This window comes from Rhipicephalus microplus, unplaced genomic scaffold, assembly GCF_043290135.1.
Source record: "Rhipicephalus microplus isolate Deutch F79 unplaced genomic scaffold, USDA_Rmic scaffold_12, whole genome shotgun sequence".
NCBI lineage: Eukaryota > Metazoa > Arthropoda > Arachnida > Ixodida > Ixodidae > Rhipicephalus > Rhipicephalus microplus.
This window is the reverse complement of record NW_027464585.1, coordinates 33,533,183-33,548,522: the sequence shown is the minus strand read 5'-3', so window position 1 is coordinate 33,548,522 and position 15,340 is coordinate 33,533,183. Positions and strand designations below refer to the sequence as shown.

Genomic DNA, 15,340 nt, shown 5'->3' with positions numbered 1-15,340 from the left:
CGCAGAGGCGTCATTCGACCTTCACAGAGCCCATGGGCGTCTCCGGTGGTTCTCGTCAAAAAGAAAGACGGTTCTATTCGTTTCTGTATCGATTTCCGGCGATTGAACAAGATCACGCTGAAGGATGTCTATCCACTACCGCGCATTGACGATGCTTTGGACAGTTTGCAGGGTGCCGAGTTCTTTTCCTCGTTATACTTGCGGTCAGGCTACTGGCAGGTGCCTATGGCGGAGGCCGATCGCCCCAAAACCGCTTTTATCACGCCAGACGGCTTATATGAATTCACCGTCATGCCCTTCGGACTTTGCAATGCACCTGCAACGTTCGAACGAATGATGGACAACATCCTACGTGGACTAAAATGGAAGATATGCTTGTGTTACCTCGATGATATCGTGGTCTTCGCCCCTAACTTTGACACACACTTACGTCGCCTTCAGCACGTCCTTACTTGCTTAACTAACGCCGGTTTGCAATTAAATCTCAAAAAATGTCGATTTGCCATGCGTCAACTGAACATTTTGGGCCACGTTGTTTCCAAGGAAGGCATCCTCCCGGATCCCGAGAAATTGCGAGCTGTTACGGCGTTTCCTAAACCTGCCACCATCAAAGAACTTCGAAGTTTCATCGGCTTGTGTTCGTATTTCCGGCGATTCGTCCGAAACTTCGCGTCTATTATATCACCTCTCACGCAACTTCTCAGCAGCTGTAAAGACCTCTTATCGTGGTCCCCTGCCTGCGACGAGGCTTGCAACACCCTGCGACGGCTTCTTACGACGCCACCAATTCTACGCCATTTCGATCCTGAAGCGCCAACTGAAATCCACACCGACGCCAGTGGTGTAGGCCTGGGTGCTGTGCTCGCACAGCGTAAACCGGAACATCAGGAATACGTCGTGGCATACGCTAGTCGCACACTTACCAAGGCTGAGAGCAACTACAGCGTCACAGAAAAGGAGTGCTTGGCCATTGTGTGGGCCCTTGGAAAGTTTCGCCCATATCTATATGGTCGTTCTTTTGACGTCGTGACCGACCACCACGCGCTGTGCTGGCTTTCGACGTTAAAAGACCCATCTGGCCGCCTCGCTCGCTGGGCGTTGAAAATTCAAGATTACGACATACGCGTGGTTTATCGGTCAGGACGGAAGCATGCTGACGCCGACGCCCTTTCCCGTTCCCCCCTGTCCCAGAATGCCACAGCTGACTCCGCTTGCGATTCCACATTGTCATCGCTTGACTTTGACACCATTGCTATCGAACAACGCAATGACCCGTGGACTGCGTCTCTCCTCAATCATCTCTCCGACACTTCTGAACTCCCAAAGACGCGAACGCTTCGGCGCCAAGTTCCACACTTCTCGATACGTGACACGCTTCTCTATCGACGTAACTACGCACCAGAGGGACGCAAGTGGCTGCTCGTCGTTCCACGAACCCTGAGGTTGCTGATTTGTTCCTTTTTTCACGCTGACCCACAATGTGGCCACGCAGGAGTCTTCAAGACCTACGAAAGGCTTCGACATCGCTACTACTGGCGTGGCATGTATACCTTCGTCCGCAACTTCGTCCGCTCTTGTGCCGAATGTCAGCGCCGAAAATCTCCACCACACGCCTCCGCCGGTGAACTGCAGCCTTTACCATGCCCTTCCCGACCATTCGAACGGGTTGGAATAGATATTTATGGGCCACTTCCATTGACTCCGACTGGCAACAGGTGGATAATAGTTGCTATCGACCACCTAACGCGCTATGCTGAGACCGCTGCTCTTAAAACGGCTACAGCACAAGAGGTTGCCACTTTCCTACTACGTCATTTTGTGTTGCGTCATGGAGGCCCTCAAGAACTCCTCAGTGACCGTGGCCGCGCCTTCTTGTCCGAGGTCATTGAAAAATTGCTCGCTGAGTGTGCTATTGTACATCGCACATGTACCGCTTACCACCCACAAACCAATGGGGCTACCGAGCGCTTTAATCGTACTCTCGGTGACATGCTATCTATGTATGTGACGCCTGACCACTCTAACTGGGACTTAGTTCTCCCATTCGTTACATACGCCTACAATACGGCAACGCAAGCGACAACAGGCTTCTCCCCTTTTTACCTCCTCTACGGCCGTCACCCCTCCCACACCATTGACACCATTTTGCCCTATCGACCAGACGCGTCCGAGTGCCTACCGATCTTGGACGCCGCCAGACACGCAGAAGAATGCCGCCAGTTAGCTCGTCGCTTTACCTGCGATGACCAAAACAGGCAAAAGGCAATTCGTGATTCCCAGACCTCAACTCCCGTTTTTCTTCCGGGTTCTCTTGTATAGCTGTCAGTGCCGCATCGCACACCTGGGCTCTCTTCCAAACTTCTGCCAAAGTACGATGGGCCATATCGTATTGTCGAACAAACTTCGCCAGTAAACTACCTCATTGAGCCTCTTACTCCACCATCGGACTTGCGACGTCGCAACCGCGAAGTTGTACACGTACAGAGGCTCAAGCAATACCACGGTTCAACGCCGCCAGCACAGGACTAAGTCGCCAGGATGGCTCCTTTTTTTCTCCGTGGGGCCATTGTAAAGAAGAGGAAGTACTCCGGCGCAGAGGCAGCAGCATCGAGTGTGCAGCAGCGGCAGCAGAATCGTGTGTGCAGCAGCGGCTCGAGCTCGGAAATTGCGGCTGGTGCATCGCCTTCCAAGCCTTCCAAGCACCAACCTTTCTGCTTAATAAATCTCCTTTATAATATTTACTCATGGAATTTAAGTGTTTTCTTGAACTTTGCTAACTTTCTCTGTTAGGTGGCTTATTTGTCAGCTGTAGTAAAAGTCTTCTGCCACCTTACTATAGATGTTGAGACCGCTGATTATGTTTCCCAATCTGTTGGAGTGCGCATTCGTAATTAGTTTCCTGTTGTCATGCTCTGTCCTTTCTTCGAATTCTTCATCTAATTCTTTGGTGCTATAAAACCCCATGTCGGCAATTTTCTTTTTGTTAATCAGCCCTTTTAGCAGAGTTAATTCACCTTAGATCTTGAGTGGGTAGCCTTTGTAGATTGTTTTTTTTCTTTTTTTGTGATTTGTGAGAGTTTGCTCACTTCTTGCCCTAGTGCTTTAACCTCACTGCAGTTGCGTTTTAGGAATTAGTGTAGTTATGGTTTCGTTCATTTTCTCTACGTCATGACTTTTTTCTTGTTCTAAGGCCTCGCATACGAGTGTTCTAGGGCAGTGCTGAGAATGCGTGTGACTGTGGCTCTGCTCCATTTTCAGAGGAGCCTTGCAATTTCTCTGCAAGCTAAAATAATAATAATACTAATAATAATAATAATGGCATTTTTGGGTGCCTTGAAGTTCCGCAATCAAATTTCGTGGGCTTACTGATGATGATGACGACGGTATTCAAGCATGTGAAGAGATTGTTTTCGTAAAACATTTAAAATGACAGATGAAAAACGAAAACGTATTAAGCACAAATCGCCGGTCATCGCTGCTGTGTCTGAGGTGGTAGCTGCGTTGACTTTCGCTTGCAACAACTTAGGCTTACGTTGGCTCTGCATCTGTTTTCTGTGAGTAAAAGTGTCATGGCGGCTTCCGATTTTGTCGGTGAAGCAGCGCGAAGTTCAAGCTACGTGTTTATTTGCGGCAATCACTCTTCCTCGCGATAAATCTACTCTTCAGTGACGAAAGTGATGAACACAAATGTTCACAGGTTCATAGTGCACCTTGTGTGAAGAACGGGTAAGCTGTCAACCTGAAAAGCTGGTTACTGTATTTAAGGTTTAAGATTGTTGAAGATATGTCCTGCCACTATAAATCGCTGCACCATTGCTTCCAGTCATTTGCCATGCTTGCTTGATGCCTATTTAATGAAACGTTACGAGGTTGTCCTGTTTGTTTAGTAGGGTCGAGAGCCGGACTAGTTGGTGAAATATCATTTTAAAATATGGCGTAGTAGCGCAACTTCGTCGGGGACACAGAGGACAAGAAAAGCGAGTGTCGTGTTTTCTTGTACTCTGTGTCCCTCTCGAAGTTGTGCTACTACACCATGTTAAAATGTTGTCCTGTTTGTAGCAATATGTATATTTAATCATGTGGATAATGTTTGAACTAGTGCAGGTAAAACTAGATTTTATACTATGCATAAGTCACTTTTAGTGCTTTTAATTCTAACATAATCTTGAAGGTGTTTGCAGGTCTTAAATCTTAGATGACAACTAGGTATTATGTGTACAAAAAAATACTGGTTTACTTTTGCATGCACTAACATGTCGGAGAACGTTTCCGAAGCGGCTCGTTGATAGTTAATGTCGGGTAGTACTTGTGAAAGATAATATTTAAGTTTGGAAGTGCGTTTCGGTATTTGGTTACAAAGACTAGCGGGTGGTTAGGCTGTGCTATGGGAAATGCTCAGCTAGTGATGATTTCCTCATTTTCAAGCTTCATTTTGGATTTTGTTCTGAGTGTTGTGCAGGTCATTTCGCCAAATGTCTCCTTTGGCTTGCTTAATTGATGAGCATAGTGATCGTTGTCGCAACAGACGCTACTTGAATGCTTTGCCTGTATGATGAATATTTCTTCTTTGCCGTGTCATAGATGATGGCTTGTGTAGTCAATGTATTATAGTGGGCTATTCGTTGGCATTGTGTAGAGCGTAGCCTTTCATTTCTCTGTAAACGAAAGAACTCCAAGACAGCGCCATTAGGATGCGCATCACAAGAATTCACCACTGAAGATTAAATTTCGCCAAACATGTTAGCAGGAAGAACAACGTTGTAAACCAAACCAAGATCTTTTTTTTCTTTTTGTCCAGTTCGACTGGGGGTGGAGTCCGCTTCTCCTGCACATCCTTCCTCCTCGAAATTTCACTTGGCTCTGTCCTGTTTATCTTTATTTTCTGATTGGCATTGCCTGCTATATGTTTATGGTGGGGGCAAAGGATTTGTATTTTTTTTCTACCTCGCATTAAAGAATGATTCAATAGATACCGTCATATCTAGAAAGTTAATTTTGCTAAAAGGGTGGTGCATGGTAAATTTACTGCTAGGGTGAAACTTCTTACAATTGCCAATTAATGCAATTGCCATGAATGCATGTCAGAATGGAGGCTAGTAGCAGAGATATTGAATCTATTCTTCAAAATGATTCTATCTTTAATAATATCAGTGTTGCCTCAAGACCACTTATCAACTGAAAAATCAAAAAAACAACGTTTAAACCAAGAAAAATGCATGTGTTAATCTCTGTTTATGATAGAGTTGTAAAGAACAAGTGGAATAAATGTCATGTTTTGCCACCATTGAACCCATGTGGGTGAAACTGTGGAAGGAAACTCTGGAGGGATTTATAGGCCTCTGCTGCTGTAGTCTCGAGCAGTTTGGTTCCCTTCACTGCAGCAGTGCGACATGGGTGAAATCACATTGTACAAGCTTCGTACCCCAACACCAGTTTGCTGTGCAGATTTGCACTTGATTCACAAGCTTCTTGTGTGTATTTTACAAAAGCATTACAAGGATACTGAAAAGAAACAGTGACCTTGTTTAGATCGACAAACTGCACTCTGAGTACTCTAATGCCAATGCCGTATGTTTCATTATCCCTAGTTCATTATTAGTGGAGAAAATTAAGGTTGAAGTCTCACTATTGAAAGTTGTGCCGAAATTCCATGCGTGACGTCAAAAGTTTTTAAATGTATTAATAACAATTTTGCGATTGGCTCGGTGATATTTTCTGAAACTTCATATGCTAGGTCTATGACACCCACAGATGACAATGTCCTTCACTTTTATCGATTATAGGCTATGTAGAACGCAGTAAATGCCATCAAAATTAATGATGTCATGGTGTTCAGACATTTTCTTTGCGTGGTTTCGCACTTGCCAAGCGTCGTTTCGTGGTAAGAGTGGTGATGTGAAATCATACTTCAATAGTATGCAACAAATTATTTCGCTCTTTAGTGTCCTTTCAACATGCAAAAAAAACTAATAAGAATGATGTAGAGTAGCTGACCAGCTCATTCACCTGGCTCAAAGAGAAATGAAAATCAGTGTATTTGTATTGTTAGGTGTATCACATCTCAATGCGTGTAATCCTTGGAGGATGGAGGGTAGGAAGCGTAACACAGAGGACAATTTATTGCAACAGACACCCATTACATGTACATTTTAACGAGCCCATGCACAGCTTTTCTCCAACAAGCAAAAAAAAAATTTGCAGTTTCACAAGTCTGCAGCACTGTGGTATCTTGTAAGGCAACGTTCATACGCCCGAGCAGAGCACTATGAAAATCTCTTTAAACAATTCAACTGTTGTGCGCTCCATTAAAAAAGATTTGCAGTCAAGATAACTGGGTCATTAGCGACTCACTGCAACAAAATAATAGACATGTCCAGTTTTTGTGGCGGTACTATCTTACCATTATTTACTAACTGAATTGGAACAACCAAAACAACCGCTAAACAAAGCACATTTTCTTTTGAAGGCATCTATTGGCAAACAAAATACTGATTTATGGCCGTTGAATAGGCGCTGATAAAAACAGAAGCAGGCACGCTTTCTTCAGTCGTAGGTGGATGGTACTGTAGCCAGTCACCGCTGAGCGCAGTCCAGGTGTTCACGTTTTCCCTTTCATAAAGGACGAAAGCGTATAGCCATGCTGACTATGACTGGCAACGTGAGAAGTGTGTCCTCACAAGCTCAAAGGCTACACATGGCTGAAGATTGCCCTCATTTGCACAACTTGTTTGATGGACATGCGAGTTTCACCATGGTGAACTAAAACTTGAAACGTTGCAAACGTATTTGGTATGCTGTGTTTCTTCTCTTTGCATAGGGGTACAAGCTTCTAGGTTCTTAGTACTTTAAAGTGAAAGATGCACATTGGCCCAAGCACTACTTTTAACTTCATACTACTGTAAAATCCCGAGAAATCACCCCCTCGACGCAGAAAGATGATCTGGAAGGGGGGCTCTTGCTTGACCCGGACACTAATTCAATATAGAAGTGCCTTTAATAAAAATGCACACCCATGTTTCTAATGAAATGCTGTATTGACTATACACGCATTTACTGTTTTACAGACCCGATGACAATCCTTGTGAGAAATTTCAGGTGTTATGACAAGGCAAAAAGATGTTATAAAAATGCTCAGACAATTTGTGACAACTCAGAATGCATCTCCAAGGCATCACACTGTAAAAGTGTTAAAAAAAATCTTGCGCATATATAAGGGCTCTCAAAACTTTGGTTTCGAAGAACTGCTGCTGCAGAATTCTGTAGTGGAGAACAGGTTGAAAAATAATTGTGGAAGGGGAGAGGGCGCTTGCTCGGTCGTCGGCACATATTCGAGATCTCCTGTAAAGTAAAAACGGGTGCGTGCTCTGTATTTTACAGTGCCCACTCGCGATTGAAGTTGGAATGGAGGCACTAGCATGTGCTTTTTTCATAGCACTGCCAGGGCTGCACAAGAGGCCCATTGAATGTGACTACCCGTACAAACAAAGAACGCTTGCCACCAATTCTGCTGCTCTATCTGCGAGTGTTCTCTTCACAATATTTTAACTGTGCGATACTTTACAGTAAAAATGCACGCCTATATTCATATTTTTGTGTTTCAACCAATTTTGCTTAAATATCTGCAGTCTGAATAAAGTGGACACTCATTACAATTTCTTATGAGAGTTTATGCTTTGAATTGCAGCTCAAGTCATGCAGTGAAGTTCATGCATGCACAGCTTACTCACCGCCACCTTTATTTAGGACTGGAAAGATAGGCTGCTGCTTGTCACAGTTCAGTTCCATCGCTTCTCATGGAAAACAACAATATAATGACCCTGGAACACAGGAGGCAGGTTGCGCGTCTAAGATTTCTGTTTTTGCTTAATTCCCAACAATTCAATATTAATCCAGCACTTTATATTCAGCCCCGCTTATCTCGTTCAACTCGAAGCACCCATGAGCACAATCTAACTCCAATTTTTGCACGCACTAATCTTTTTAAGCACTCCTTCTTTCCCCGCACAATCGAGCAGTGGAATAGATTGCCTGTTGATGTGTTTTCGGCGCGTGATGTGTCGGATTTTGAAAAGCGTGTACTTTCTGCAATATTTTAAACATTCACTGTGCCGCTATATTTCTTTGTGTACTGCTATTTTTTTTCACACTTGTCGGACTGTTTTCAGAATTGTGTACCAATTTACCATGCGGATCGATGCTTTCTATGTAATTAATCCCTGCCCACCTGCTTGGTCTTCGGACTGCAGTATGTCTTAAATAAATAAATAAAATAATCTTAAATGAATTGTACAGGAAAATAAAGGAGGAGGTCGGGTAATTTGTTATCTCTGTTACAGGTAGGTGTACTTGCTGCCAAGGACCTCAAAGGAGGATAAGTGACAGTGGTGGAAATGAATCTTCACTCCAGCCAAGTGCACAACAAGCTAAGTCAGGAACATTATTGAAATGAACCATAAGATAAGCATTTTCTTGGCTTCATCATCCAACATGTGGTCGTTTTCATAATTTCTTTATTTCTCCTGCATCAAAAACCTCAAGCTGAGCATTCTGTTGTTATTACTAGCACATATGTTTGCAGGTGCTTATTTTGCTGCAATCTTGGATAGGATATTTACTAAAAGTGCTCAATGGCAATAATGTTTATCTGCTCCCTCGTTTGGTTTTAAGATGCACTTTTTTCTAGATTTGCAGTTGTCTCTAATTGAAGAGAATTCATATTGATCTTTGAGGTATGTAGTAAATAACAAGCAACTTTTTTCAGGCAATGTTACCTTATGATTTTCGGTGATATGTGGGGCTTAACATCCCAAAACTACCATATGATTATGACAGACGCCTACCTTTACATTTTCTTGTCAGTGACTTTTATTGAACATTTCTATTTGTCCTGAAACATTATTTCTTTGACAGTATAGCTGCATGACTGCTGCAAAATTATATAGAATTAGTTTACCAAATGATGATGAAGAAATTTTGTTGATTTGCAAAAGGTGTGTGTATGGGCCAACTTGAACACATAACCAACTGTTTCAAACATCCTCCCATGCAGTAAATGTTCCCTGGTGCACTTGTTTTCTGGTTTGAACAAATGTGAAAAAAAAGAAACATGGCAATAGGGAAGGCCTTGAAAAATCACACTGCTAAATAATGCCATAAATTCTGTGATGATATACACAATCACATGAAAAAAAAACTGGGAGCGGAATTTCGCAAGCACTGTACATGTATGCTGGTTTAGAGAAGAATTAATAAAATTAAGTCCGATGGTTTTGTGTCACAAAACTAAAATCTGGTTATCAGATGCACTGTTTCAAGTTAAAGCATAATTATTTTGACCTCATAATCTCCCTGAGTGCATGGAACTAGGGCACTAGTACATACTACAACTATTATAATGAGACTCCTGATGTCCGGAATCAATCCTGTGATCTTGTGCAGAACTACACGCGGTGGCGGAGCCAGAAGAGGGTGCGCTAGAGGCCATCGCTTCCCACCACAAAGCCTGTCAGTATACCCTCCCCCTGTCTTCAGTGCTTGCCGTCCACCTGTTATCACCAATTAAGACAAATGAGTGGGATTCTTTTAAGCACACATTAATAGTATTTATGCTATGATGGAGCTTTTAAGCTAGTAAAAAAAGTAATGACCATGCCCCTCTCTCTGGTGTTACTTTAAGCAATCCCCTCCTCCTAAAATGATTGGCTGGATCGACCCCTGACTGTACGGTACCATTTCCCTTTACCTTAGGGTCAGATTAGAGATACAGACTTCCTTTTTTTTAATGCACTATTTTATGTTTAAATAAAGACAGCCGCATTTGCACTGATCATTTTTAAAGCTGTGTAGACCAAATAAGCATGTATATGCAACTGATGGTATAGCGTCCTATACAAACAAACAGTATTGCTCATATGCTCTACAGCAGAATGCTGAATAACGTCACTGCCTTGAACAAAGCTCAAAAAGAAACCTCTTCGTGGTGAATGGGAGATGTGACATATTAATCTCTTTTTTTGGCATCAAGCATCAAATACTATGGTAAGTCAGAGTGAAATATGACAAAGACAGGCAATAATAATACGACACTTCCGGTTTGTTCAAATGTCTATAATAAAATACAGAGGCATGAAGAAGAGGATAAGTATGGTGCTACTACATGCACATACAACAAAGTGGAACCTCAATACTAATTACCTAAATTCAATTAGTTCTATGACTATGGAGATCATCAGCAATGCGTTTACTGAATGATGTTACCCTCTTCATGAGATACAATAAAACACCACATTTGAATTATACAAGTTGTCTGTTTACTAAGTTGAGGCATTTGTTATTAGATAATTTGTGATGTGTTTGACAATCTGTGCAAATGCATAGTAATTGAAACAGCACCTGTTAAATCAGAGCAAGAATACTCTATTCATTACAGTGAAGTTCAATATGTTATGACACCATCCTGACACGCTAAAGATAATCCGAATAGTTTGTGACAATCTTGACTTCAGAAGGATTTGAATTTCTAGACATTTAATGTTCAGGTATTACCAGTTTGTTATAAAATGATAGGAAAGAAGCTATATAAAGAGTAAAAATAGAGCTTAGTATAACATTGTTCGGAGGCCAGCAAAAGAGCTTAAGACCTAGAAAAACAGTTGACTTTCCTTGGTGTTAGCGAAGGACGTTAAAACTCTATTGCCAAAGACTAGCAAAAGCTTTTTTAATCACAATCAAAAGAACCCTTGCCTTGATTTTTCTGCTAAGGAAGCATTTTCTTTTTGACAACCAAAGCCTCCTCAGGGGTTGTTATAGCATCTAAAGATCATAAGTACTTTTACCTTCTCAACTAACTCTAACCAGACAAACTCCCTAGTTGAAATGTATGGTTGCAAGAGTTAAATCAAATTTTTTTATTATGATTTTAATGGAGAGCAACGTAGGTTTGTTCTGCTCTGCTGTGAATGAGCCTGCAAACACAGAAACTTATGCAAGTACAAAAGATCTGTACATGATGACAGACTCCCTATAGTGTTGTGATCAAGTGCTCCCAGCTTTTATTTAACTGCAAATAACTTGCTTGAAGTGCCGCAGCTGTTGTTTCGCACCTATTGACCACATATTTTAGACAAATACTATTACACTGTGCTATAGCCGGTAGACAAGGAGTACCATCTGAGTGCTTTTTAAAAACTAATGAACCAGCTGTTTTCGATCATTTGAGCATGTTTTTACAACCAAAAGTTTACACAGACATTTGTTGCAACAATTGAATTTATTATGCATTAAATATGCCAAGCACTGGTCTTTGAGTTGCAGTGAAAATTGCAATATGGTAGTGCATGATCAAAATGTTGAGGCCCTCCACTGCCCTGGTCCTTTTATTATAGTATGAGATGTGATCTTTTATTAAATAATTTGCATTATGAAGTGCGAAAAAGCAACAAGACCATAACTGATATTTTTCCCAAAATAAATTACTGCTAGATCATGAAAAGAAGATGCACCGACCGAAATACGCCGTGCTTAAATGCAATGTGGAATGTACCATAATGTTCATGTTATCGTGTGCCATAAACATATCAAACAACACCTTCACATACAATCAACACCTATATATAGCCTTCATAGAGTACGAGAAGGTGTTTGACTCTGTCAAGACATCAGCAGTAATGCAGGCACTACTGAATCAGGGCATCGAAGAATGCTACATAAACATACTGAAAGAAATCCACAGTGGATGCACAGCCACCATAAAGAAAGCAGCATAATTCCAATAAAGAAGGGTGTAAGGAGAAGAGATACAATCTATCCAGTGCTATTCATCTCGTGTTTACAGGATGTTTTCAGGACCCTAGCTTGGGAAGAGTTAGGAATAAGAGCTAATGGAAAGTATCTTAGTAACCTGCGATTCCCTGATGATATTGCCTCGATGAGTAACTTAGGAGATGAATTACAGCTCACAATTACAGAACTGAACATGGAAAGCAGAAAAGTAGGTCTGAAAATGAATGTCCACAAAACTAAAGTAATGTGCTACAGTCTCGGCAGAAAACAGCACTTTGCGATAGGTGGAGAGACGCTGGAAGTTGTAAAGGAATATGTCTACTTAGGACAGGTAGGAGCCGCGAAGCCGGACCATGAGAGTGAAGTAACTAGAAGATTAAAGATGGGGTTGATCACATTCAGCAAGCATTCTCTAATCATGAATGGTAATCTGCCACTAACCCTCAAGAGGAAGGTTTATAACAACTGCATCTTGCCAGAATTTCCTACGGAGCAGAAACCTGGAGGCTTACAAAGAGGGTTGGGCTTAAATTGAGGATGACCCAGTGAACGAAGGAAAGGAAAATGATAGGTGTAACTTTAAAAGACAAGAAGAGAGCAGAGTGGGTCAGCGAACAAACCAGGGTTCAGGATATCATAGTTGTAATCAAGAAGAAAGGGAGACAGAAAGTTAGGTGGGTCCATGAGATTAAAAAGTTTGCAGGTATAACATGGCAACGAAAAGCACAAGACCAGGTTGATTGGCAGATCACGGGAGATGTCTTTGCCCTGCAGTGGGCGTAGTGAGGCTGATGATGATGACAACTTCAATGTACGACGAGGTTTAGATTTAGGTGTCAGGCAAAAAATGAGCATGCCAAAGTAGCGCTGAAGGCAAAGCACTCGGTTTTTATGCAGATCGCAATTGACAGGTGACCACTTGACACACCAATTATACAATATATGTATTATGCGGTGGCCCTCTGTGGCTCATGTCTGCAGAACCCTAACAACCAAATTTGCCAAAAGCGTGACCAATAAGCTTGTTTGCAAGACCGAACATGTACATGGGCTTCTTTGCAGACGTTTTATATTTTCTAGAGACTTGCCAAACCATGATGCACCGTTTCTGCGTAATTTTGATGTAATTAGTAGACTGCTCTTTTCTTGCATTGTCATGAAAGCAGCAGCCAAAGAAGTAGAGGCCACGAAAGTGTGCAGAACTGAACGGTTTAACTTGGTATAAACATTCACGTGTGATCACCGACAGGGGTTATCGCAGTCACAGCTTTTTTTTTCTCTATGCTACTTGAACTACACGTGCGAGTAGTAGAAATAGTGCGATATTCATACCACCGGCGTCACACAGACACTTGAGATCGCGGTCAGGGCATCTGCGCCAAAGTCGATGCTGTACAGCACAGCAGCGACAAAGTTGTGGCGCGCGATCAAAATTTCTCGAGGAAAACCGGTATTAGTCATCGCTACACGGTCCGGATCAAATACAGTGCAGCGCGACTACATGCAGCAAGTACACATGTCACAGCGTTCACTAAAGCGCGTCAGAGCGCACGGTGCATTCAGAACTAACGTGCACACAGAACAGTCAGCACTCAAGCATCACCATATTCGCAAAGAATAATATCGCAATAATACAAACCGCCGCACAACACCGAAATAGAGGAAGCGCTGACACACACATAACACAGCCAGCGGTGCCTTTACATACCCGCACCTCTACAGCCAGCGCGGGGCGCACCGCTAGAGATTAAAGTGCCTAGGGATGTTCGCGCAATTTGGCACCTAGGCCGCGCACGGTCGTGAGGAAAGCACCTAGTGGGATGCTACTCTTATTAGTTCGCGCCGAGGCTCCTGTGGCGCTGGTGACTGCAGCGCCACGGCGAGCAGAGAGGGAGGGAGCCCAGTGGCTGGAGAAGTACATAAAAAAGATAGAAAGGCAGCTGCGAAATTTTGGAACCATGTACACTTTCTAAGAAATGAGACGAGCGTAGAGCGAAGGTTTATAACTACAGCTCAAGGTGCTAGGCTAGAAGGGGACGAAGCTATTGAATATATACGAACAAGGGTGACAGAAAAATTTCAACATAGAAGTGCTTTATGCACCACAATAGACAGGGATGGATCAAGTGGCACAATGGCTCCATTTTCATGAGAGTGGGAAAGGGCTGAGAAGAGGGTTCCAAGTAGTACATCAACAGGCCCAGATGGCATTCCAATTATGCTGATAAAGACGTTGGGTCCGAAGTCTAAACAGACTATGAGAGAGGCGGTGAGCAGAACTATAACCGATGGAGAAGTTCCCGATGGATGGAAACTTAGCAGGATGAGAATGATTTATAAAGGAAACGGGAACAAAGCTGACATAAACAACTACCGTCCTATAACAGTGACATCAGTGGTCTACAGGCTGGCGATGCAGATTATAAAGGAAAGACTGCAGGCATGGACAGAGGATGATGGGGTGCAGGGGGAACTGCAGAATGGGTTTCGGAAACACAGGAGGTTGGAAGACAATCTGTTTTCACTGACGCAGTGCATCGAAATAGCAGAAAAGGAACACAGGCCCCTGTGGCTAGCATTCTTGGATATCAAGGGAGCGTACGATAGCGTGGTTCAAGAGGAATTGTGGGGAATACTGGACACACTGGGCGTGGAACATGTAGTCACTAATCTTTTAAAGGGTATCTATAAAGGTAACAAGGTAGTTATAAAGTGGGAAAAACAGGTATCCAAGCCTGCAGAGGTAAAACGGGGGCTTAGGCAGGGGTGCCCCCTGTCACCCTTATTATTCATGATGTACCTACAAGGATTAGAGGCAAAATTAGAGGGAAGTGGGCTGGGCTTCAACCTCTCTTTATTCAAACAAGGAAAACTCATTGATCAGGCACTACCAACATTAATGTACGCAGGTGATATGGTGCTAATAGCCAACAACAAGGAAGATTTGCAGAGATTGATGGATATCTGCGGTAATGAGGGAGATAGGTTAGATTTTAGATTCAGTAAGGAAAAATCAGCAGTCATGATTTTCAATGACAACGAAGGTAGTGAGCTTAGGATACAGGACGTCACGCTAGAGATAACAGATAAATACAAATATCTGGGCGTATGGATAAGCAATGGGACCGAGTACCTGAGGGAACACAAAATATACGTGACGACTAAAGGTAACAGGAATACAGCAGTGATAAAAAATAGGGCACTGTGGAATTACAATAGGTATGATGTTGTGAGAGGAATATGGAAAGGGGTCATGGTTCCTGGGCTGACGTTCGGCAATGCGGTCTTGTGCATGAGATCAGAAGTTCAAGCAAGATTAGAAATTAAGCAACGTGGAATAGGTAGGCTTGCTTTAGGAGCTCACGGGAATACACCAAATCAGGGAGTACAAGGTGATATGGGATTGACATCATTTGAGGGCAGGGAAGCTAGCAGCAAGATAAAATTTGAGAAGCGATTGAGAGAAATGAAGGAGGAGCGTTGGGCTAGGAAGGTTTTCAGCTACTTGTACATGAAGAATGTCGATACAAAATGGAGGAAGCGAACCAGGAAGTTGACT

At 42.8% G+C, this 15,340-nt stretch overlaps 1 long non-coding RNA gene across 1 annotated transcript; it reads right to left on the bottom strand.

The window, feature by feature from the left end:
* Positions 1-7,215: 7,215 nt before the first annotated feature.
* Positions 7,216-13,513, bottom strand: LOC119167841 (uncharacterized). Its single transcript, XR_005109317.2, has 3 exons — positions 13,421-13,513; positions 7,728-7,817; positions 7,216-7,338 (listed from the first exon to the last, which is right to left on the bottom strand). It is a non-coding gene; the product is annotated as an uncharacterized LOC119167841 (long non-coding RNA).
* Positions 13,514-15,340: the final 1,827 nt, after the last annotated feature.